Genomic DNA, 25592 nt, shown 5'->3' with positions numbered 1-25592 from the left:
TTCACCCCACAGAAGGAGCCAGCTCTTCACACCTTTGAGAGTGAGCAAGGGAACATGGATCTTGTTCTCACTCCCCTCTGTTGCAGCAAGGTCCCCAATAAAGTCTTGCTGAATTTCTTGTCTAGACTTTAGTCAATTTCTATTGATTGATGAAGGCCAAGAACCCTGGTGGGTATCAGAGAGATATCTTAGAATTCCTTGCTGTAACCAACACATAGAGGTGGCTTAACATTTACTCTCTGAATTAGATTACATGTCTTTTCCAGTTGCTTAATACTAGCTTCCTGGAATTTAAGCAGTGCCCCAGAGTCTTCATATAGATCCACTATTAAATTTCACTACTTTATGAATGCTTTACATAATATAAAGATCTGTATTCAAAAGACTTTGATATAATTTTTGACATAGTAATAAAAATCACCAGATCAAACTGAATAAGTATAAATTTTTTCTTGCTGTGTTGTAAGATATGATACAATCATCTTCTCTTTTGTAAAAAACTTTTCCTCTTTCCAATTATGTAAATTACACTATTATATCCTCATTATGATTATTTAAGTTCTATCAGGAAAAAAAAATACTGTATTCACTTGTATTACAGTTATATAGCTAGATGCACAAATAAATCAATATCTATGGTCCCTGCTGCTTTAGCCATGAAATGATGCTGAATCAGAGAAAACAGAGTCCAAAAAGGCCCATTAGCACATAGTCTTATCCCCCTTTGTCACTATAGGAACCTTCATGGTAATACATCCTCTAATGTGATGAGGAAATGAGTCAGCACTCTTACACAGAGGGAAACGTTCCAGGTCTCCTTTTCTTGTTGATTTACTGTCAGCTTCTATTTGAATTAGACTTTGGGCCAAATACAAAACAGAACCATAGTCATCCCCGTAATGATCATTTCTAGGATCTCTGGCTGCTCACCACTCAGGGCAACAGAAGACACATGCAACAACAACAAAAAAGACAGAAGGTATCCCTAATAAACATACACACACACACAAAATCTTGGAGATTCCAGATGAACCATTTTAGAGGTACAAAGAACGATACAAAGAGAGAAAGAGAACTTTTTGCTAAGATGCTCTTATTCCAAGGTCCTAGACTGTAGAATACATTTTTTTTCCTGCCCACTCCCTCACTGCCTTTCACCATAGAGGAAAGTAGCACCTAGATTCGACCCAAGTGTGGCACATTTTATTTTCTGAAGATAGTCATCATAATATTTCTAGTTGCACATGCTCCTTTAGATCATCATTGATCTCCTGAAGTAGATGAGACCTCTTTTTCTTGCATGAACCTGAACAGTACTTTTTAAGTCTCAGCAACTAAAATGCAGCTGAAATGACAGTGCCTGACTTCTAAGGTTAGATCATGAAATGTTAGGACTTCCCCCTAGACCACATTCATTCTCTTCTTCTTTCCCCTTCTCACACATAGAGCTTAGTCATCAAGCTGTGGGGAAGTTCACAATGGCCCACATGGAGAGACCCAAGTTGGAGGGGGGGCTGGGACCCCATTCAGAACACAATATCAACTGCCAGACTTGAGTGAATGAGCCTTCAGAAGAGTCTTCCAGCTGATAGTGGGAAACAAAATTATTTCTACTGATCTCTATGTAAATTTCTGATCAGTAGAAAGGGGATAATTTAATAAATGTTTGTATTTTTTCACTAGGCTTCCCTGGTAACTCAGCTGGTTAAGAATGTGCCTGCAATGCAGGAGACCTGGGTTTGATCCCTGGGTTGGGAAGATCCCCTGGAGAAGGGAAAGGCTATTCACTTCAGTGTTTTGGCCTGAAGAATTCATGGACTGTATAGTCCATGGGGTGGCAAAGAGTTGGACACGACTGATTGACCTTCACTATATTTTGGAGTAATTTTTGGAGCCAAAGTAAATGAAACAAATTAGGGTATTTAAAAGTAAACTCAGAGAAGGCAATGGCAGCCCACTCCAGTACTCTTGCCTGGAGAATCCCAGGGACGGGGGAGCCTGGTGGACTGCCGTCTATGGGGTTGCTCAGAGTCGGACATGACTGAAGCAACTTAGCAGCAGCAGCAGAAGTAAACTACTATTGTAATGAAATCTGAAACATGTCCCACTGGAAAGATGTGACAGGTAGAGGCCAGAATGACTTTGAGGAGAATGTTAGTGAAAGCCTAAAAGGCCTCGGAATGACTGTGGGAAGATAGATGATTTTCAAAGAGACTGTCAGGGAAGTCTTAAAAGTGTAGAAATGCTATTGCAGGATGGAGGGGAAAGGACACTTGTTCCACTGTGATAGAAAGTTTGTTTGTAGTAACATGGAAAATAGAAACTGTATCTAGTGAACTGATTAATTTAACTAAGGAGATTTTTAGGCAGAATTTGGAAAGTGTCTTCTGACTTTTCTCTATGTTTACAATAAAATGAGAGCAGAGGAGAGCTAAAAAAGGAATTGTTCTGTTTTCAGCAAAACTTTAGAAGACATATGAGGAAGACAGAACTCGGGCTTCAAAATAAGTCTTTCTCATAACTTTCTCTTTAAGATTCTCAAAGTAAGAAAGGGCTTCATTGCAAAGACAAAATCTAGGATGGGTCTCTAAAACCTTTGGTTAAGATTATTACTGAACCAGTTTCTTTGCTCAGCCTGTGGCAAGCCAAATGCTGAGAAGCCAGGGTTTGCAGCCTAGAGAGAGTTTTTACTGACAAGGCAGCCAAGTGAGGAGACTGGAGAACAAATCTCAGATCTGCCTCCCTGAATGTGAGAGGTTGAGATATTAATGAAATAAAGAAGTAGGGTGGTCTTAGGTGTAGGGAAAGGTGGTTGAAGGCAGGGTAAGGTGAACTAATCAGTGTGCTGGGCAGGTGTATCTGGGTTACATTGTTCTTCACGGGGTGCATGTTCAAAAATGGAGGCATTTGGCATGATATGAGGGTGGAGTTTCCCACCTTCTGACAGCTAAATGTCATTTATCAGAAATTGTGCAGACCTAGGTTTAGGGTTGGTGGTTCCAAGTCTTAGCCACCTGGAACTGGTCAGGAGCTGACTTCAAGTTTCTTAAAAAACACTTAAGCCTCCTGTACTACAATGACTCATACAACACTTGGAGGTGAAGAGATTGGTGAGTGAATTTTTAGAGAAAACCCCAACAGCTGTATTTACCACAGCATAGTCTTTTAGTCATTAATACATATACATATTAACTGACAAGATCATTAGACATTTGATGAAAGCAAGTAGCCCAGAGAAAGAACAAATAAATACTAACACCTGAAGAATATGTAAAATAATGTAAAAGAATAAAAGCATAAAAATTGGTATCTTTAGGGAAATTTTAGAAAACAATGAGCCTATAAAAAAAGGAACTGATTTGAGAAAAAGAAAGTGACTGGAAAAATAAAAGCACATAGTTATAAAAAACATGTTAACAACAAACAACAAAAAAGGCAAATAAAGAGAAAATACAAGAACAAAAATAAGTAGAAATCTCATAGAAGAGACATTTGAGAAAGACAATAGGAAAAAAATAGGTGATAAAAACAGTTAAGAAATGCTAGAATAAAATTCCGTAAAGAAGAAATTCTTTCTTAAGAAAATTTCTTAAGAAAGAAATTTAGTCTTAAGGGGCAAAAAAGCAAAAAAAAAAAAAAAAAAAGCTCAAGATTTACTCTTAGAAATGCCATCATAAAATTTCTAAATTATGGAATGAAAATGAAGACTCCACGGTTGCAAGGGGAGAGGATCAAGGCATAGTATCATTCAATGAGAAAAGTACAACTAGTGTCCAACTTCTCTGCAGTAGCACTGGATGCTAGAAGACAATGTGGCAATGACTTTAATCCCAGAGTGTTCCGTACAGTAAAACTTCTACATGTTAGCAGGAGAGAACAAAGAAATAGAGAGAGAGTAAGAGAGAGGGACTAGCATGTGAGTACTCCAAAAACCTCTCCTGAACATTCTCTCGGGAAAAAACAAAGCATGAATATATATTCTAGCTATTAAAAAAAGCCATATGCAGTCTACTTTTAACCACTTGATCAAATGTAAGGAATTTAAATGGTATTTGTTTTGGATTCAGGAAATAGTCTCTAATAAAATAATTATTTGGAGAGAGGAAACCCTGTCTTTATCTGTAGCTCCAATCTCTTTTTTCTACAGGCACAGTTATTCATACTATGAATTCTTTACCAACTGAGTTACCAGGGAAGCTCCTATGAAAATGGTTACAAAATTACAATCTTATACATATTAATAGTGTTCCTATTTATAGAAGCATTGTAAAATGAAGTCAGATTTTATTTTAGTTATAGAACAAAATAAAACACAATTATATTTTACTTTGAAAGTTGTACTATACCTACTACAAGAAAGCTTGAGGGAAAGACTGAGGCAAATTGTAAGTGCAGATTTCATCTTTATAATGTAGATGAATGGTATTCATCAATATTGATTAACAAAGAGAGCTTTAATATACTTAATAGGGAAACCATTAGACATTAAATGACTAAAAATCTGAATGATGACAAAGGAATGAATATGTTTTGAATGTACTAAATTTCTCCTCTTTCACATTGTAGAGACAGGAACAACTTTTTCTACCTAAGTGCACATTGCTGTCACTTAATAAATGTGGGTACAGTGGTCATAAAAATTAAATACTACATATGCCTTTGTTTTACTACACATTATCATTTTGGCTAGGTATAAAGTATCAAAAATATCAGTCTTGAAGTTGATGGCTTCCTATATACTGAGAGCTATGTTATGAACAACTGGATTCTTCTATTCATGAACTGAACTGAAGAGATATTGATAAAACTATTGCTGCTGGAAATATAAGCATATCATATGTGAGTGAGTGAAAGTCGCTCAGTCGTGTCCGACTCTTTGAGACCCTATGGACTGTAGCCCTCTGTACATGGGACTCTGTACATGGGATTCTCCAGAGAGGGATGCTGGAATGGGTTGCCATGCCCTCCTCCAGGGGATCTTACCATCCCAGGGATTGAACCCAGGTCTCCTACATTGCAGGCGATTTCTTTACCAATTGAGCTACCAGAGAAGCTCATCATATATGATTTTGAATATAATCATAAAGCAAAAATATATCTGTATGTATGCATTAATAAGCAAACATATTCTCAAATCTTATTTTTTATCAATATAATTACTATGTTATTAACAATTACAATTAGAAAAATAATGATTAAAACAATTTTGTGTTCCCCAGGGTCATGCAGTTATTAAGGGCAGTATAATTCATTTTAGAACTTAGTCTTCCGGTATCAAAGAACTTATATTTTCAGATAAAAACTTTGTTATTATAAATATCATGACCCCTCAGATTATTATGCATAGAAAAAATAAATTGATGTAGACCTTAAAAATTTCAGTTTTAAGATACAATTGTGTGGCTGAAAAAAAAACCTCTCTAATTACAATTTGGAAAATAGAGGTAAAAATATAATCACCCGTAATCCCATATTCAAAGAAGAATATTTAACACCATAATTTCTTTCCTTCTAGCTTCTATAAATGGGCTTCCCAGGTGATGCAAGAGACACAGGTTCCATTCCTGGATCGGGAAGATCCCTTGGGGTAGGAAATGGCACCCCTCTCCAGTATTCTTGCCTAGAAAATTCCGTGGGCAGAGAGGAGCCTGGTGTGCTACAGTCCATGGGGCTGCCAAGAGTCAGACACTACCATTAGCATCTACATAATGCATTTATATGTTATGCCATAAATATGCCATTGTAGAGTAAGCCCTGACAGTGGTCTTATTGTAATGCAAAGTATGCCTTAAGCTTTGATTGCAGAGGCATCCATTTCAAAGATGGCTATCTGGAAAAAACACATTGCCAGCTTACAACTGGATAAAGAGCCAAGCTGTGCAGCCCCTGCCTCCCCTGTGAGGCTCCTTTGTTTTAGAGAACCTGATTGATTTAGATAACTGGACATTTGGGTCACTTGCTTTTCTCTTAAATGCTTTAAGTTCTTGCATTTATGTTTTAAATTCACTAATTAAGAGCAAGCCCACAAAACCCTACTCCCCTACTCTTTGACCCCAATAAAAGAAGAATCCCAGGCACATGGTTTCTCTTTCTCTACCAGTGACCTTGTTGGTTGGCCCCAGGTGTATCTGTGTGCTTACCAGGACCTGTGAGTGATAAATGTTCTTTTTCTTTTTTTCAAAGTTTCCTTATGCTTATCGCTGAGGGCATCTTGCCGTCATTATGAGAATCAAGGGCTGGTCCAGCCATGAGATGGTTATTGAAAAACTGTGATCAGAATGAAACAGTTATTTTAATGTTTCTGTCATTCCTTTACATTTTATTCAACAAGAAAGATTTTTCACAGCCACTGGATAAAATATCATCAGGGCTATGACATGTTACTCAATCTGAAGTTTCTTCAGTTTGCAGACACAGTCCTTCTTCATTAATAGTTTGGGTGTCTTGTCCAATCAGTAAACAGAATTCTGAACTTGACTTGCCACCAATTCCTCTCCTCATTTCAGCTCGGGTACACTTCATGTTAGAACTGCTGATTTGCAACAAAAAGACTGCCAGATATTTCTCCAGAAAAGATGGGTTTATTGGGAATCAGCAGAGAATTGAAATTCGGTGTCTGCAGCCATGGGTGCCAAGTGTGACTAGGTGTGCCAAGGGGGTGACGGGTGAAGTTCTGAGGCTAGAAAAATACATCTCCAGTACTTTCCTTAAGGCAACTCCTTACTTCACATAACCAGATTTAGTATACCTTTACATGTTTTTCCATCACTCAGTCCATCCAGATAAAATAGATGACATGAGGAAAGAAGAGATAATATAATATTTAACAGACCTCTGCTGTGTGGTAGAATTTAAGGGGCTTAAAATTATTCTTTACACTCTTGGTATTTTATATATAACTGTACTCATTTTAAATTAAATAAATAGTCACTTAGTCATAAATAGATATCATTAAACAAAAAGCCATATAAATCCAATCAATGTTTATTATATATTTTTGGTGCTTTATTAGGCTAATTTTATGACTTCTTTTTAATCAAAATTTTCTATTATTTATCCTCTGGAAAATCCAGGAGATAACATAAGAAACTGAGAAAATTTTTTTTTTTTCTATTCATGCTACAATGAATTGGAGAAACAAAAGTTTCTATGCAGACATGTGATAGACTGGAACTTTGGAAATATTAACGATCATTGACTATCATCCCTGAGAAATGACTGTGCAGATAGTTTCACATACATATATGAATAGTTTCATGTATATGTCAGTTCAGTTCAGTCTCTTAGTCATGTCCAACTCGGCGACCCCATGGACTGCAGCATGCCAGGCTTCTCTGTCCATCACCAACTTCTGGAGCTCACTCAAATTCATGTCCATTGAGTCAGTGGTGCCATCCAACCATCTCATCTTCAGTCATCCCCTTCTCCTCCTGCCCTCAATCCTTCCCAGCATCAGGGTCTTTTCAAATGAGTCAGTTCTTCACATCAGGTGGCCAAAGTATTGAAGTTTCAGCTTCAGCTTCAGTCCTTCCAATGAATATTCAGGACTGATTTCCTTTAGGATTGACTGGTTGGATCCCCTTGCAGTCCAAGGGACTCTCAGGAGTCTTCTCCAACACCACAGTTCAAAAGCATCAATTCTTCAAGTGCTCAGCTTTCTTTAGTCCAGCCCTCACATCTATACATGACAACCGGAAAAACTATAGTTTTGACTACACAGACCGTTGCTGGCTCAGTAATATCTCTGCTTTTTAATTTTTGCCAGGCAGGTTTTTTTTAAATTAAAATATAGTTGATTTACAATATTATATAAGCTTCAGGTGTTGAACATAGTGATTTACAATTTTGAAACGCTATACTCCATTTAGAGGCATTAGAGGATATTCACTATATTCCCAGGGCTGTAGCTTCTTTATTTTACACATGGTAGTTTGCACCTCTTAATCCCCAGCCCTTATCTTACCCCTTCCCCCTTCCCTCTCCCCAGTAGTGAACCACCAGTTTGTTCCCTATTACCTGTGAGTGTATTTCTTTCTTGCTACGTTCACTAGTTTGTTTTACTTTTTAGAGTCCACATATGATATCACAATATAAGTGTAATCATACAGTATATGTCTTTCTCTGCCTGACTTATTTCACTAAGCGTGATACCATCCAAGTCCATCCATGCTGTTACAAATGGCAACATTTCATTCTTTTTTATAAGTCAGGCAGTTTTTTTCTTTCTACTCTACCACATCTAAAGCTAAGCAGCAATTTCTTCTCAAGACAAGGTTACTCTCTATTTCTTTTTTTTTTTTTCATTTAAATTTATTTATTTTAATTGGAGGCTAGTTACTTTACAAGATTGTATTGGTTTTGCCATACATCAACATGAATCCACCACGGGTGTACACCTGTTCCCCATCCTGAACCCCCCTCAGACCTCCCTCCCCGTACTATCCCTCTGGGTCATCCCAGTGCACCAGCACCAAGCACCCTGCATCTTGCATCGAACCTGGACTGGCGATTTGTTTCTTAGGTTATTGATATTTCTCCTGGCAATCTTGATTCCAGCTTGTGCTTCATCCAGCCCAGCATTTGGCATGATGTACTCTGCATAGAAGTTAAATAAGCAGGGTGACAATATACAGCCTTGACGGACTCCTTTTCCTATTTGGAACCAGTCTGTTGTTCCATGTCCAGTTCCAACTGTTGCTTCCTGACCTGCATACAGGTTTCTCAAGAGGCAGGTCAGTGGTCTGGTATTCCCATCTCTTTCCGAATTTTCCACAGTTTATTGTGATCCACACAGTCAAAGGCCTTGGCATAGTCAGTAAAGCAGAAATGATGTTTTTCTGGAACTGTCTTGCTCTTTTGATGATCCAAAAGATGTTGGCAATTTGATCTCTGGTTCCTCTGCCTTTTCTAAATCCAGCTTGAACATCTGGAAATTCACAGTTCATGTACTGTTGAAGCCCGGCTTGGAGAATTTGGGGCATTACTTTGCTAGCATGTGAGATGAGTTCAATTGTGCGGTAGTTTGAACATTGCCTTTCTTTGGCACTGGGTTGAAAACTGACCTTTTCCAGTCCTGTGGCCACTGCTGAGTTTTCCAAATTTGCTGGCATATGTAGTTATTTATAATAAAATTTTGTGCATACAGGTATCATTACATTGTAAAGCTGCTCAAAATAGAAAGTGAATTTCAAATTACATTAAAAAACTCCCCTCAGGTTGATATCTGTCATCACCATCATTAAGAAATTTGAACTCTTAAAAATTAGAATGAGTTGCTAAATTTCAGTTATTTCTGAGGGCTTTGCAAGACACATACAATTAAGAAAACACCAGGGCATTTCTCAATTACCTTCTGCTTTCTTAAGTGAAATTCTGTCAGTCTACATAGCAAGTATGCCTCTTTTGGATAACTGGATGAGCATACGAGTATATTTTTTTAGGATTGACATGCCCTATTTGGATGTAACTCATTTAAAAAATCATGGAAATATCAAATCATTTCCATTTTCAAGTTAAAACATGTTCGAGGATAAACAATGTTAGGCATCTGTGATGTCACCATTTATTTGAATCTTCTTTCAGTAATCAGTGTTCTGATTTGGTTGTTTTAAAGGCAACTTTAAGCACCATTATCAGCCATGAGACTTTTATGAAACTGATAATACCTCTTATTTTCAATGATGAAGTTTGATTATTTGGTCTCACGCCTTGGCCAGTTATTGCCTCAGGAATGGAGCAATACAAGAGTAAACTAACCAACTCCCCATATTATCTCTAGAGCAGTATATCCAATTTTGAATATAAGACTAGGACCTAAGTCTTTTGAGTCAGTCTTTTCCTGTTATTTCACTGGAATGCTGGGAAACACACCATCATTCTCTTCCCTGCCAATTATGAACCAGGAAACATCCTGGGAATTTCTGATCATTACCTTTGCCTCCCAAGATTAACCACCACTAGAATAAGCCAGAGTTAAAAGAGAGTAGAGATAGAAAGAAACCAGATTTTTGGTAACATTCTTTTTTTGCCTTAAAAAAAAATGTATAGCAAAATATTTGCTTTACAATACCATGCTGGTTTCTGCCATACACCAACATGAATTAGCCACAGGTATACATATGTACCCTCCCTCCTGAACCTCTCTCCCATTTCCCACCCCATCCTATTCCTCTAGGTTGTTGCAGAACACTGGGTTTGAGCTATTCTCACAGCAAATTCTCACTGGCTATCTGTTTTATATATGGTAATATATATGTTTCCATACTCCTCTCTCAACTCACCCCACCCCCTCCCTCCACACTGGGTCCACAAGTCTGTTCTCTATGTTTCTGTCTCCATTGCTGCCCTGCAAATAGGTTCATCAGTACCATCTTTCTAGATTCCATACCTATGTGTTAGTTAGGCAATTTGAATAAGGTAACCAGTTCAGTTCAGTTCAGTCGCTCAGTCGTGTCCGACTCTTTGTGACCCCATGAATTGCAGCACACCAGGCCTCCCTGTCCATCACCAACTCCCAGAGTTCACTCAAACTCACATCCATTGAGTTGCTGATGCCATCTAGCCTGGTAACCTGTTGCTGCTGCTAAGTCGCTTCAGTCGTGTCCGACTCTGTGAGACTCCAGAGACGGCAGCCCACCAGGCTCCCCTGTCCCTGGGATTCTCCAGGCAAGAACACTGGAGTGGGTTGCTGTTTCCTTCTCCAGTGCATGAAAGTGAAAAGTGAAAGTGAAGTCACTCAGTCATGTCCGACTCCTAGCGACCCCATGGACTGCAGCCTACCAGGCTCCTCCATCCATGGGATTTGCCAGGCAAGAGTACTGGAGTGGGGTGCCATTGCCTTCTCTGGTAACCTGTGACTCTCATCTAAAACAATCAAGCCAATTAAAGTCTTTCCATTTCAGTAAATAGTATTTATATGTATTTAAATCACACATGCTTTGTTCACCTGAAGAAAAAAAATATGTAATATGGATGTGCTAAGTCACTTCAGTCGTGTCCAACTCTGTGTGACCCCATAGACGGCAGCCCACCGGGATCCCCCGTCCCTGGGATTCTCCAGGCAAGAACACTGGTGTGGGTTGCCATTTCCTTCTCCAATGCATGAAGGTGAAAAGTGAAAGTGAAGTCGCTTAGTTGTGTCCGTTGCTCAGTGACCCCATGGACTGCATCCACAGACATATATAAATGTAATTCTTATCAGAATACATTAGGAATAGTACACATAACTAAGATCATGGCATCTGGTCCTATCACTTCATGGCAAATAGATGGTGAAACAGTGGAAACAGTGTCAGACTTTATTTTTATGGGCTCCAAAATCACTGCAGATGGTGACTGCAGCCATGAAATTAAAAGACACTCACTCCTTGGAAGAATAATTATGACCAACCTACATAGCATATTAAAAAGCAGAGACATTACTTTGCCAACAAGGTCTGTCTAGTCAAAGCTATAGTTTTTCCAGTAGCCATGTATGGATGTAAGAGTTGGACTATGAAGAAATATGCTTTTGATGCTTTTGAACTGTGGTGTTGGAGGAGACTCTTGAGAGACCCTTGGACTGCAAGGAGATCCAACCAGTCCATCCTAAAGGAAATCAGTCCTGAATATTCATTGGAAAGACTGTTTCTAAAGCTGAAACTCCAATATTTTGGCCACCTGATGTGAAGAACTGACTCATTGAAAAGACCTTGATGATGGGAAAAATTGAAGGTGGGAGGAGAAGGGGACAACAGAGAATGAAAGAGTTGGATGGCATCACCATCCAACTCAATGGACATGAGCTTGAGTAAACTCCGGGAGTTGGTGATGGACAGGGAGCCCTGGCATGCTGCAGTCCATGGGTTGCAGAGTCGGACCGACTTTAGCAAGATTGGTAGGGACACCAAATATTTATAAAATTAAAAAGCTATGAAATAATGACATAATTTTGGTCATTTACTCTCTTAAATTAAGAGATGACCTTAATTTTTCACTTAAATATATTATGTAACTTCTGATACTACTTTTCATCCTGGAAAAGACAAATAGCAAATAAAAATAATAAATGAATATAAAAATTTTCAAACCAACTTTAATGTATAGGCATTAAACAAATGATGATTGAAAAATGGGAAAAAGTATTTTCTGATTCAAAGTGGCAGTACTTCAAAGTAGAGAAATGTCACAAGTTATATGATGTTCTTCCTATGAATCAGATTTCTGCTTCCAGGGCAGCAACATCCAGCAAATTCACTTAGGGAATGAATCACAAGACCAAGAAAACTGCTGAACTTTGACATTTCAGTGCACTTTTCCCCCTTCACCTAAAGCATCCTCACTAAACTAGAGTTAGAACTAGCAGCATGGTAAATTATCTAAAAATGAGGACTTTTAGTAATGAAGTGGCAAACACAAGGTTAATCCAACCTTGTAAGTCCATATCTGGTCACAAATAAATGCCAGTGTCTCCTAGATATCAAAATCACACAAGCCATAAATAAATTAAGAGTCATCTCATTAAAAAATGGATTAATAGCACTTAAAGGATAGACTTTTAAGTCCACTATGACTTTATACTTTTAAACATGAAGTAAAAAATATATGGATAAATATAGCATTAAAGAGAATAAACATATTCCCTAGATAATTATTGATTATACTCAGTTTAAAAAAACATTGCAAATGATTAGAAAATAATAACTGATGGTGGTGTTTTAGATAGTCTCAATAAAAAAAAATCATCATATGTATTGAGTTAACAAGCAATATATTAGAAGATGAGAAATCAAACAAATCTATATCTTCCTTGTGGGTCTTCTTTGCCCACAAGGATTGCTGAATTGATTCTTCTTACTGATCTTTTTTTTTTCCATAAACTGCTCTTGGAAAGAAAGTAGGTAAAGGTATATACACATAGCGCTGAATTATGCTAAGCAATGATGGAGAAGAAACTTCTCCTAGTTTTGCCTGTAATTCTAATCATCCTATGTAATTAGAAATGGCAGGATTTGTGAGATTTCCATATTTACTTTTTAACATATTGTAGGTAATTCATATTAATTAGTAGTTTTTTATATTATTTTTAACATTGTCATATTCCTGACTCTTTCCTATATTGTGGATAGATAAAATCTTCATGCAATTTTACGTGGGATAAAATGGATGGAAAAGGACTATATAGAGAGATCAGAATTAACCACATAAACACTTTACTCAGTTTCTATTAGAGAGTCCATACTATTGTGCCAGAAAAAGTTATAGGAAAACATTCATATAACAAATAGTGTTTAGTTTTTACTATGTACTTTGCTAGATGTTGGAAAGTAAAAGCATTAATGCTCAGTTGTGTCTGACTCTTTGCAACTCCATGCACTATAGCCTACCAGGCTCCTCTGTCGACAGATTTCTCAAGGTAAGAATACTGAGTGGCTGGCCATTGCCTTCTCCAGGGGATCTTCCTGACCCAGGGATTGAACCCAGGTCTCCCTCATTGCAGGCAGATTTCTTTACTATCTGAGTCACCAGGGAGGCCTAAGGATGTTGGGAATGAAACACTAAATGATATGTGAGCTTTGACCTTGAAAGGCTTATAATCTGGTAGAATGAGAAAAAAAGTAAAGTACAATAGGACCAAGATAGATGTGGGCACAAAAGTCTGTGGAAACAAAGAAAGGTTTCATTGGAAAGATGACTCTCGCTGAAATTTAAAAGTCAAGTAGTGGAATAGTTCGGTGATTAGGACTCTATGCAATTTCGCATGCCATGGCCCTGGTTCAATCCCTGGTTGGGGAACAGAGATCACACAAGCTACATGGCATGTCCAAAAAGCCAGTAGGCATTTTTTAGGCAGATAGAAGTAAAGAAGTGTTGGAGCCATGGGAAGGTCATTGTAAGAGAAGAGAGTATGTAGAAAAAAAAGGCCACATGACGTCGGCAGTGCTTTTCACACAGTCGAGAAAGGTGGAACCCAGCTGTACATCTGTATCTAAGTGGCATCTGTATCTAAGTATTTATGTAGGTCAGAGGGATCATGAACTTTAGTGAAGTATTTCTGCCACTGAGATACTGATCTATAGATGGTAGCTGCTGACATACAAATGTAAGAAATGATTTAGAGAGAATATAAAACATGAAACTAGAAGACAGTCAAGCACAAAGTTCTGGAAGCACCAACAATCAGAAAGGGAGGTGAACTCAGAGGAGAGTTTAAGAGACAGAAAAATTCTAAAGTGTCAAATGCTGGCAGACGATTTGAGTAAAAAGGGTGAAGAACAGCCTTGACAGGCAATTAGGAACTCACTGAAGTGGTACCTAAGTGTTGCGACCTGAAGTGTAAATAAAGATGGAGAGGTAGAGGATTGAGATTATTTCTCTCCTGAAACATGTATTTTACAGAAAAGATAAGCACAAGTTGGTAGGTAGAGCCAATGTAGGACTCTTTTCCATTTTTCTTGACTCTCACATCACCTGTTTTTATATGGAAGAGAATCCAGTACAGACGGACAAAATAGAACAACAGCAATGTCAGGTTGTCCCAAAGATGAGGACTGAAGATGATATTAAAGATGCAGGTGGAAAGATCAGCCTTGAGCAGCAGCAGGTACACCATTGCACTGAAGCTGCAAAAGGAAAAGGTGAGCGGGTCAGATGATTTATGGCAGGACAAATGCATGGAGATTGCTTGGTATTCTGGATCTTCTTCCTAAGGCAGGTGGTAGAGTATTTTTTGTTGAGAGAAGGAAAGATATCAGCCTGGGCTGAGAAAAGTTATATTTGGTTCACTGGATATTGAAGGAAAAGTGGCCAGGACAAATAGATGGATGAGCAAGAATAAATATTCATCTTTGGTGGGAGATTGAGAATGAAAAGAGTGGAGGAGTTGAAATTAGAAGTCATGGAATGGAATTTGGACTCTACCCAAAGTTGACTGTCCACTCTTGCACAAATCAGTAAATATTTCTGAGTTCCGGTGTTCACATAAGAAAAACAGAAACAGTAATATCTGTGCTATCATCTTCACATGATTATTTAGTTGATTATATATAATTATGTGATTGAAAGTCAGTTATAAATCAAACTTACAATTAGTTTTCAAAGTTCATTGTTGTTCAGTCACTAAGTTGTACCTGACTCTTTGCAACCCCATGGACTGCAGCACACCAGGCTTTCCTGTTCTTCACAATTTCCCAGAGTTTGCTAAAACTCATGTCCATTAAAGTTGGTGATGCCATCCACCCATCTTGTTCTCCATCATCCCCTTCTTCTGCCTTCAGTCTTTCCAAGCATCAGGGTCTTTTCCAATGAATTGACTCTTCCTATCACGTGATGAAAGTGAAAGTGGAGAGTGAGAAAGTTGGCTTAAAGCTCAACATTCAGAAAACGAAGATCATGGCATCCGGTCCCATCACTTCATGGCAAATAGATGGGGAAACAGTGTCAGACTTTATTTTTGGGGCTCCAAAATCACTGCAAATGGTGACTGCAGCCATGAAATTAAAAGACATTTACTCCTTGGAAGGAAAAGTTATCACCAACTTAGATAGCATATTCAAAAGCAGAGACATTACTTTGCCAACAAAGGTTCGTCTAGTCAAGGCTATGGTTTTTCCTGTGGTCATGTATGGATGTGAGAGTTGGTCTGTGAAGAAGGCTGAGCACCGAAGAATTGATGCTTTTGAACTGTGGTGTTGGAGAAGACTCTTGAGAGTCCCTTGGACTGGCAAGGAGATCCAACCAGTCCATTCTGAAGGAGATCAGCCCTGGGATTTCTTTACAAGGAATGATGCTAAAGCTGAAACTCCAATACTTTGGCCACCTCATGCGAAGAGTTGACTCATTGGAAAAGACTCTGATGCTGGGAGGGATTGGGGGAGGGATGAGAAGGGGACGACAGAAGATGAGATGGCTCAATGGCATCACTGACTCAATGGACATGAGTCTGGGTGAACTCCGGGAGTTGGTGATGGACAGGGAGGCCTGGCGTGCTGCAATTCATCGGGTCGAAAAGAGTCGGACACGACTGAGTGACTGAACTGAACTGAACTGACTGATCACATGACCAAAGTATTGGAGTTTCAGCTTCAGCATCAGTCCCTCCAATGAACATTCAGGACTGATTTCCTTTAGGATGGACTGGTTGGATCTCCTTGCAGTCCTAGGGACTCTCAAGAGTATTCTTCAGCACCACAATTTGAAAGCATCAATTCTTGGGTGCTCAGCCTTCTTCATGGTCCAACTCTCACATCCATACATGACTACTGGAAAAACCATAGCTTTCACTATACAGACTTTGTCAGCAAAGAGATGTGTCTGCTTTTTAATACACTGTTAGGTTTGTCATAGCTTCCCTTCCAAGGAACAAGCATCTTTTAATTTCATGGCTGCAATTACTGTCAGCAGTGATTTTGGAATAAAAAATAAATAAAATCTGTCACTGTTTCTACTTTTCCCCCATTTATTTGCCATGAAGTGATGGGATCAGATGCTGTTATCTTCATTTTTTGAATGTTGAGTTTTAAGCCAGCTTTTTCACTTCTTTCACCTTCATCAAGAGGCTCTTTGGTTCCTCTTCACTTTCTGCCAGTAGAGTGGTATCATCTGCATATCTGAAGTTGTCAATATTTCTTCCAGCAATGTTGATTCCAATTTGTGATTTCTCCAGCCTATCATTTCATATGATGTACTCTGCATATAAGTAAAATAAACAGGGTGATAATATGCAACCTTGTCATACTCCTTTCCCAATTTGGAACCAGTCAGGTGTTCATGTCCGGTTCTAACTGTTGCTTCTTGACCTGCATTCAGGTTTCTCAGGAGATAGGTAAGATGGTATGGTAGTCCCATCTTTTAAAAAATTTTCCAGTTTGTTGTGATCAACAGTCAAAGGCTTTAGCATAGTTAATGAAGCAGAAGTAGATGTTTTTCTGGAATTCTCTTGCTTTCTCTATGATCCAACAAATGTTGGCAATTTGACTTCTGGTTCCTCTGTCTTTTCTAAACCCAGCTTATATATCTGGAAGATCTCAGTTCATGTACTGCTGAAAATCATGGAAAAAGCAAGAGAGTTCCAGAAAAACATCTATTTCTGCTTTATTGACTATGCCAAAGCCTTTGACTGTGTGGATCACAATAAACTGTGGAAAATCCTGAAAGAGATGGGAATACCAGACCATCTGACCTGCCTTTTGAGAAATCTGTATGCAGGTCAGGAAGCAACAGTTAGAACTGGACATGGAACAACAGACTGGTTCCAAATAGGAAAAGGAATACATCAAGGCTGTATATCATCACCCTGCTTATTTAACTTATATGCAGAGTACATCATGGGAAACGCTGGACTGGAAGAAACACAAGCTGGAATCAAGATTGCCAGGAGAAATATCAATAACCTCAGATATGCAGACGACACCACCCTTATGGCAGAAAGTGGAGAGGAACTAAAAAGCCTCTTGATGAAAGTGAAAGTGAAGAGTGGAAAAGTTGGCTTAAAGCTCAACATTCAGAAAACGAAGATCATGGCATCCGGTCCCATCGCTTCATGGGAAATAGATGGGGAACAGTGCAAACAGTGTCAGACTTTATTTTTCTGGGCTCCAAAATCACTGCAGATGGTGACTGCAGCCATGAAATTAAAAGACGCTTACTCCTTGGAAGGAAAGTTATGACCAACCTACACAGCATATTGAAAAGCAGAGACATTACTTTGCCAACAAAATTTCGTCTAGTCAAGGCTATGGTTTTTCCTGTAGTCATGTATGGATGTGAGAGTTGGACTGTGAAGAAGGCTGAGTGCCGAAGAATTGATGCTTTTGAACTGTGGTGTTGGAGAAGACTCTTGAGATTCCCTTGGACTGCAAGGAGATCCAACCAGTCCATTCTAAAGGAGATCAGCCCTGGGATTTCTTTGGAAGGAATGATGCTAAAGCTGAAACTCCAGTACTTTGGCCACCTGATGGGAAGAGTTGACTCATTGGAAAAGACTCTGATGCTGGGAGGGATTGGGGGAGGGATGAAAAGGGGATGACAGAGGATGAGATGGCTGGATGGCATCACTGACTTGATGGACGTGAGTCTGGGTGAACTCCAGGAGTTGGTGATGGACAGGGAGGCCTGGCGTGCTGTGATTCATGGGGTTGCAAAGAGTCTGACACGACTGAGCAACTGAACTGAACTGAAGGCTAGCTTGAACAATTTTGAACTTAACCTTACTAGCATGTGAAATAAGGGCAATTTTGCGGTAGTTTGAACATTCTTTGGCATTGCCCTTCTTTGGGCTTGGAATGAAAATTGACCATTTCCAGTCCTGTGGCCATTGCTGAGTTTTTTAGATTTGCTGACATATTGAGTGAAGCACTTTAATAGCATCATCTTTTAGGACTTGAAATAGTTCAGTTAGAATTCCATCACCTCCACTAGCTTTGTTTGTAATTATGCTTCCTAAAGCAATCAAATTAGACCTCTGTAAAATAAAAAAATAAATGATTATGTTGATGATCAGATTAAAGGCAAATGCACACAGACAAAATGTTAAGTTAGAGAGTATAGTTAACTTGTTTGGTTATAATTTGAGATTCTATTTTGGATCCATAAATTTTATGAAATAGGCCTATATTTCATAGGATGGGCTGTATATACATGCTCAGATGCTCAGTCGTGTCAACTCTGTGACCTCGTGGACTGTAGCCTACCAGACTCCTCTCACCATTAGTTTTCCCAGCAAGAATTCTGAAGTACATTGCCATTTCCTTCTCCAGGGGATCTTCCTGACCCGGGGTTTGAACCCATGTCTCTTGCATCTCCTGCATAGCCGGTGGATTCTTTACCACTGAGCCATCAGGAAAGCCCAGGCTTTACATAATTGCTAGCAATTCAACTTCATCTTTCACTTGCTAACTATGATAAAAGAATGTTTCACGAAGCTAATCTTTTTCTCAACAAAGGCTAAAACTGTGCAAATAAATACATGCAAACTTAATCTGTTCTGTTTGTAGTCTCACTGTCATTTCAAGGTCCTTTTGGGATGCCATATGGGCTGTTTTATTGGTTGGATGAAGTTTATAAATATGAATGGATAAATAATTTTTGGAATTTCTGCTAACTTAAGTTGGATGCAATGTCAAGTATACAGTACGTATCATTATTTCACAAGGGAAATAAGGATTTGTTATCACTAAGGAAACAAATTCCCAAATTATATTTTATTAAATATACTAAAATGCTTGCATTCACTGTGCTTCAAATCTTCCACTTATTCAAAGAGTCATGCTTTTTTACTACAATACATAAATTAATTGTTCCCCAGCAGGTTATCATGTTTTCTAATATGATAACTAATATTATTTATTTCATTGGATGTTCACTTACCCTACTGTGGAGCTGCTCTGTGGAACAAGTGGGGAAAGAGCAGACACTGGTCAGGCTGGGCATGCAGTAGGGTGGTCTCAGGAAACTTTCTGGAGCTGGAGATAGTTTGAATCGGCTTCCTCTGCCTTGTGTGGGAGGGCGAAAGTGTGTGCACATTCTTCATGAACAGAGTCTGTGCTTCTTACAGCCTTCCTGTTAGTTCCACTGGTTTTCTTTTTTTAAAGACTCTTTTGATATGGACCATTTTCAAGTCTTCATGGAATTTGTTACAAAACTGCTTCTGTTTTATGTTTTGAGGAGAGTCTTATCTCCCTGACCATGGTTCAAAACCACAACCCCTTCACTGGAAGGCAAAGCCCCAACCACTGGACTGTCAAGGAAGTTCCTACACTGGTTTTCAAACCACTTATGAGGACTTATCTCCCTGGTGTTGGACCCCAGGGATGAGGTGCCCAACATATGGGGCAAACACTTTACTCCTCTCAAATACCATGTAATTCCACTTTTCTTCCAAGGTGTCTCTCTGGGGTGGAGGTCCCAATCTGATTGTTCTCTTCTCTTCCTACCTGATTCTGTATGGATCTTTCCTACAGCCTTGGCTGCACAAGTCTTTTCAGTGAAGATTGTTCCACATATAGATGTATTTCTGATATGTTTATGGTGGTGGGTGAGCTCCACATCCTCCTACTCCACCTCCTTTCCCTTTCCAGAGTTATTGAGGCATATTTTCTATTTCTATATCAGAGAATTGCCCAAGGTGATAAGTCCTCAGTCTTCGTCATCAACAGAATCATTATTAAAGTGGTGCTCATTTAAAAAAAAAACCACTGTTTAATTTGCAGTCTATATTTAGATCTAGTGCCTAGTTGACCTAGTGAAGTCCATGATATTGGTGGTAAATGATATTTTGATATTTTGGTAATAATACCTTGATTATTATCATACTCCTCAGCACACACAGTTACATGCACATATACTCATTGATATCACTGATAACACTTGGGTTTCATATTTCTGTGGTTTCAATGCCCAGGGAATCCCAAACGGGATTCTGTTGGAGTTTAGCTGCCAATGCCACCATTTTCCTACAGCCACATGACTTGGTCCCTCTTTTAAGTGTGGGCTGTGAGAGGAATAAGAAAATACAAAGGAAACTCACCTCATTATCATTTTTATTTACTTTCCAGTATTCCTTAAATAGTTGCTGTTGATATTTTTCCAGAGTTTTAGATGTAATTAGTGGAAAATATAGGCTCTATTGAGCTTACCACACTATAGTGTGAGTGTAATTATCCATATTAAATATTAATATTAGCAAAGAAGAGATGTCATAAATCAATGACATAAAATTCAAATTTTAAGTCTAAATAAAGAAGAGAAAATCAAATCCAAAGCAAGTAGAAGGAAGAAATCATAACAATAATGACAAACTAAAGATATAAAACAGAAAAACAGTAGAAAAAATTAAACTGAAAAGAGATTATTTGAAAATATTCTTAAAATCAATAGTTAGAGTGATAAAGAAAATACAAGAGGGAAGACATAAATCACCAATTGCAGGAATGAAAAACTAGTAGTCACTACAGATCCAATAGACATTAAAAATATTTTTAACTATGCAATAAATTTAATAACATATAAGACAAAAAATTCTTTGGGAGAAGCAAAAAATATTTACTCAAGAAAAAGTAGATAGTCAAAACAGCACAGTAAATTTTACAGAGTAGAATTTGTGGTTACGAATTTTCCTAAAAAGAAATTCTTAGACACAGATGGCTTTATAGGCAAATTCTTCCAAACACATAAGAAAAGCACAAAATGGATTAAACACAGATACTTATTGAAAAGAGATTAGGGGAAAATATTTTTCAACTCCTTTTTTGAGGCTACAAATATCCTAATACAAAAGAATGAAAACTAATGTTCAGTATTGATTATGAGTACAGATGTAAAAAATATTAACTGATTGTTAGCAGATCAGATTCAGCAATATTTAAAAAGGATAATACTATAGGACCAAGTGGGATCAATCACAGGAATGTATAATTGGTTCAGCATTTAACAACTGACAAATGGATTTTGTCATATTACAGGTCATAAAAGAAAAACTATACTTTCACACAATAGACACAGAAAAATCTTTTACAAATTTAAGCTTCCATTGTTGTTCAGTCCCTCAGTTATGTCCAACTCTTTGTGACCCCATGGACTGCAGCATGCCAGACTTCCCTGTCCTTTACCATCTCCCAGAGCTTGCTCAAACTTATGTCCATTGAGATGGTGATACCATTCAGCCATCTCTTCCTCTGTTTTCCCCTTCTCCTCCTGCCTTCAATCTTTCCCAGCACCAAAGGTCTTTTCCAATAGGTCAGTTCTTCGTGTCAGGTGGCCAAAGTATTGGAGTTTCAGCTTCAGCATCAGTCCTTCCAATGAATATTCAGTACTCTTTTCCTTTAGGATTGACTGGTTGAATCTCCTTGCAGTCCAAGGATCTCTCAAGAGTCTTCTCCAATATCACAATTCAAAAGCATCAATTCTTTGGCGTTCAACCTTCTTTATAGTCCAACTCTCACATCCATACATGACTACTGGAAAAACCATAGCTTTGACTAGATGGACCTTTGCAAGTAATGTCTCTGCTTTTTAATATGCTGTATAGGTTTGTCATAGCTTTTCTTCCAAGGAGCAAGCATCTTTTAATCTCATGGCTGCAGTCACCATCTGCAGTGATTTTGGAGCCCAAGAAAATAAAATCTCTCACTGTTCCCATTCTTTCCCCAGCTATTTCCCATAAAGTGATGGAACCTGAAGCCATGATCTTAGTTGTTTGAATGTCAAATTTTATGCTAGCTTTTTCACGCTTCTCTTTCACCTTCATCAAGAGGTTCTTTAGTTCCTCTTCACTTTCTGCCCTAAGGGTGTTGTCATCTGCATATCTGAGTTTGTTGGTATTTCTCCCTGCAGTCTTTATTCCAGTTTGTGCTTCATTCAGCCTGGCATTGCACATGATGTATTCTTGCATATCAGTTAAATAAGCAAGGTGACAATATACAGCCTTGTCATACTCCTTTACCAATTTCGGACCAATCCATTGTTCCACATCTGGTTCTAACTGTTGCTTTTTAACCTGCATATAGGTTTCTCAACAGGCAGGTAAGGTGGTTTGGTATTCTCATCTCTAAGAATTTTCCAGTTTGTTGTGATCCACACAGTCAAAGGCTTTAGCATAGTCAATGAAGCAAAAGTAGATGTTTTTCTGGAATTCTCTTGCTTTTTCTATGATCCAGCAGATGTTGGCAATTTGATCTGATTCCTCTGTTTTTTCTAAATCCAGCTTGAACGTGTGGAAGCTTTCAGTTCATGTACCTATCTTGGAGAGTTTTGAGCATCACTTTGCTAGCATGCGAGGTGAGTGCAATTGCAGAAGTTAGAACATTCTTTGGCATTGTCATTCATGAGCTTCCATTCATGATCTAAAAAAAAAAAAGTTGTAAATAAGAATAGAGGGAAACTTCTTCAACCTGATAAAAGAATTTTCAAAAGAAAACCATAGCTAATATCATAGTGTAAAATGGTGTTTTCACCCTGAAATTTGGAGCAAAACAATGATGTACAATCTCAACTTCTTTTAATGCTTTATTGGAGGTTCTAAAGAATGTGAATAAAGTAAACAAAAAAATTACAAACTAAAAAAGTTTTAAAAGAATACAGGTTTGAAAAGAAGAAATAAAGCTGTCTTTATATGAGAATATCTATGTTAAAAGGAAAATTTGGGAAAAATAACAGGATAAATGTATAATGAGCATTTGTGGAGTGCCTATTAGATGCACAGCACTGCTCCTGGTGATCCATGCATGTCACTTCATTGATTGCACACGGAAATCTCGTATTTTTGCTTCTGGTTAAAATAAGAACTAGCTATGTTTTGTATGCCTGTTATATAACCTTATTGGCTTGAATAACAAAACTGCTGTGCTTGAAGAAAGTGATGAAGGAATTCACAATTATTTGCAGAATTTATGCAGTTCCCCCACAGAAGTGTGAGGTTAATATCGCATCATACTAATGTTAATATCCCATAATATACAGAAAACTGTGACTCTGAGAAACAGAGTGTGTGCTCTGTGCTCTCAAAAAGATATAAAGTAAATGCTATGGGGTTCATGGTTAAGGGAGAGGTAGAATGCACATCATTGCTGTTGCATAGGGTTCTTCATTCCAGCATCATCTGAGTTTTATATGATAGTGATGAAGAAACTGTTTTGTTTTTGAAATTTGAGTTAAATTATTTATAAATAAGCATTGCTGACAGGACATTTTTGATTAGTTTTGAAGGTTTTTTTTTTTTTTCCTCCTTTTCAAAGCATGCTATAGTCAAATTTTTTGAAATTACATTGGTAGATTTCTCAATTTTATTTTAACTGTGTCTGTATTTTCACTGATTGTAAGAAAGATGCTTAAGAAATGAGGAAGAGTAGAGCTGGGAGAGGACTTAAATAACCTGAAATACTCAATCAGATCAAGATGGAGTGGATCTATCCCTGCTTTTTAAAATATTCTTACAGAGGAAATAAAATGGGAAACACTTTCACTTTTTTGACTGATTCAGAAATCACAATAAGCAAAAAACATACCTTTTTTCTTTAAGTAGCCTAAACTTCAAGCCCATTAGTATACAAATACAATGAATCATTATATAGATGGATACATATAGGTACAAAATTTTACTCCCAGAATACATGACTTACTTATATGTACTTGAATAAAGCATCTCACTACAATATTCTTACACTTAAAGCAAAGCCCGCTTCCGAAACTGACTTTCTTTCTCCAAATATGTGAACTTTATAACTTGAAATGGTCTTTAGGGGAGAGAGACATACAGGATCTTTTATTTCATCAAGATTTTTATATTTAAAAAGTTTGCAAATCTTAAGTTTCTTTACTGAAAACAAATAACAAAGAAAGTAAAAGTAACTTAAAAAACCCTATGAGTAATATGAGACAAGATTCTCAACTTAAGGTTGGTAACTTTAGGACATTACTCTTAAATCATATTTGTCATGTTTATCTGTGTTTATGAAGCTTATACAACCATTATGAGTAATTACCCCAACATTGACAACCATTCTTATGACAAACTATGAGTGACATTTTAGACCTTTTCATGCTTCTTATGTAAATGAAAAACAGAAGCCCTGAAGGACAAGTTGTTCATGTTTCACCCCCTAGAGCACATATAAATAGATGTTCTGAACTGGCCCTGTTTCCTGGGAAGGGCAAACTTGGTCTTTATTAATCTGCTGCTTTTAGGATCTTTCAGAATGTCTGTCATTATTGGTCATAACATTATTTCTGCTCATTTTAAATTGAGATGAACTGATTGCCTCATAGTACCAACATCAACAGTGACAGTGTGACTTAAGGAGAAGTAGCTTTTTTAAAATGTTGAAATGATAGATGAGAAGCTTACATTACCAAATATAAAACAACCATGATCTTATATTTTAAAATGGCAACTTGATAATAAAAAAGAGTAGTCAGCAATTCAGAGTAAAAGATAAGTGAACCTCATAGGCTGCTTTAAATTCATTTAAAGCAATCTGAGTCTATAATCAAAATTAAGAGAGAATCATTCTCCAGATATGCTTTTCCACTAAGCAGGATGTCATGCAACATCATGTATATTGATAAATTCTCTTATCCTATTATTCATATCACAATCTCTTACATTTATTTTTTTTTCTCCTCTGCTTGATAAATGATTGCTCATAAACATCAGTTGGTAAAATATTGTGAAATCTAGTGGTAATTCTGAAACTTGATTTCTAGTTTGTACAACAAAGGAGTGATGCAAATGATTAAAGCTTTTGTGGTTTTCCTTGCTCAACCCTATAATCAGCTTAATTAAGACCCTGCTAATGCTAATTGAGAAACTATCACTTATTTCTTCAAATTTCCCTAATTTAGGCTTCTATTAATTTGTTAGTAAGGACACTAGAACCTGGAATCATATCTTGGACTAACTGTGGCATTTCTTAAAGAATGTTTCTTCAAAATTAAAAACAAATTCTTTAAAATTTCTTCAACATTTATAATTCTGCGATGATTCAAAGATATGACATTTAAGCAGTGAGTGTGTGTGGGTGCTATGTTTCTGTGTAGTTATTCCTATGTTTATTGTTAGAGTCCGATTGTGATGAAGACCAGACAATAAGAGGGGTTTCCCACTGTAATATTTTTTTTCT

Source organism: Bubalus kerabau, chromosome 3 (assembly GCF_029407905.1).
Source record: "Bubalus kerabau isolate K-KA32 ecotype Philippines breed swamp buffalo chromosome 3, PCC_UOA_SB_1v2, whole genome shotgun sequence".
NCBI lineage: Eukaryota > Metazoa > Chordata > Mammalia > Artiodactyla > Bovidae > Bubalus > Bubalus kerabau.
Note: the sequence above shows the minus strand (reverse complement) of the source record.